This window comes from Otolemur garnettii, unplaced genomic scaffold, assembly GCF_000181295.1.
Source record: "Otolemur garnettii isolate 467f Iridium unplaced genomic scaffold, OtoGar3 scaffold00077, whole genome shotgun sequence".
Classification (NCBI taxonomy): Eukaryota; Metazoa; Chordata; class Mammalia; order Primates; family Galagidae; genus Otolemur; species Otolemur garnettii.
In genome coordinates, this window is record NW_003852472.1 from 1,726,492 (window position 1) to 1,727,740 (window position 1,249).

Genomic DNA, 1,249 nt, shown 5'->3' on the forward strand with positions numbered 1-1,249 from the left:
TGAAGGCTATCTTAACCAGTTTGATGAAAACATTTTAAATTGCATATAAAACCAGCACATTGTACCCCATGATTGCATTAGCACACAGCTATGATTTAATAAAAAAATAAAATAAAAGTGGAATAAATGAGTTCCCCCCATCAATAGTTTTCTGCACAAGCCACCCAAAAGGACCAGGTTCCCCAGGTCCTTTGTTCACAACACATTCAAGCATCAACTTATTTGCTGTGAGAGAAGATACACCTGAGAAGGATGAGTTCTAGGAGAATAGAAGTCTTCTCAAGGAGACCACAAGGATACACCTACAGGCTCCTCTCCCTGGAGACTCACCTCTTAGGAATATGGAAGCCCCAGACTTTCTGGGACCTGGAAATTTCTACTTCTATGAAAATTTCACAGAATCCTATAGTTCTGTGGGGGCTGGAAGAGCTTCTCCCACTTGATTTCAAACTGACCAATGAGAAAAGTACCTGTGGGTTGGAACTTTTCAACTGGAAATAAAAAGGGAAAGACCAAACCAGTCAGGGAGTATGGCCATTTTGAATTCTTCTATGCTGTTAACTCTGCTGGCTGAATAAAAGCCTTTTTCCTCTTAAATATGGTGTTTAGGTGGGCCTCATTTTCCTGCGACAGCCGTACCAACAGCATGAGAGATAACAAAGATTGATGAATTTGGCTGCAGCAGGCCCAACCAATAGAAGCCACTAGCCAGTAAAGAACCATGATTTGCCTCATGGAACTTTTTCACCACCTTCACACACACACACACACACACACACACAGAGGCAGCCAGGTATGTGCATACTAATCCAAACAGATATACACCGGATGTAAAAAATCTTACCTGGGGAAGAAAAATGCCTTTAAGATGTAGAGCTGTAAAACAGCATGATTACAAATTTAGGCACAGTAAAAAAGTCCCAAATGATTGTTAATTCACCCAGAAAGGAGGAAATTAGGCAGTGAGAAAATCTGAATACTCAATGCAAGAGAACATTCTTTTGAATTGCATAGCATTCAAAGCCATAGCAATGACTTTCTAAAAAATCCTCCTAATTATTTCTCATGGTTCATAAGATCCTTTCAGACAAGACCCACCAGGCAACATATACAACCCCCAGAAGTAGTGTGCCTGAGTGGGCTCAGGAAATTCCTACCGATCTGCCTAAACCCCACTGAAAGGTCACCTTTTCCAAGAAGCCTTGCGCGATGACCCCCACAAAGACAGTTCCTCCTGTGTGTTCCCCCC

General features: G+C 41.9%; 1 protein-coding gene across 3 annotated transcripts in view; it reads right to left on the reverse strand.

Moving 5' to 3' along the window:
• Window positions 1–1,249, reverse strand: part of LOC100941679 (NADPH--cytochrome P450 reductase) — a 72,330-nt gene that overhangs the window by 65,069 nt on the left and 6,012 nt on the right. The window contains exon 1 of one of the 3 annotated variants that reach the window (XM_023515715.1): window positions 331–345. The exons of the other annotated variants lie outside the window; for them this stretch is intronic. The gene's annotated coding sequence lies outside the window, so the exon portion shown is untranslated. Of the gene's footprint in view, window positions 1–330; window positions 346–1,249 lie in introns of those variants that run through there. 3 annotated transcript variants of the gene reach the window in all.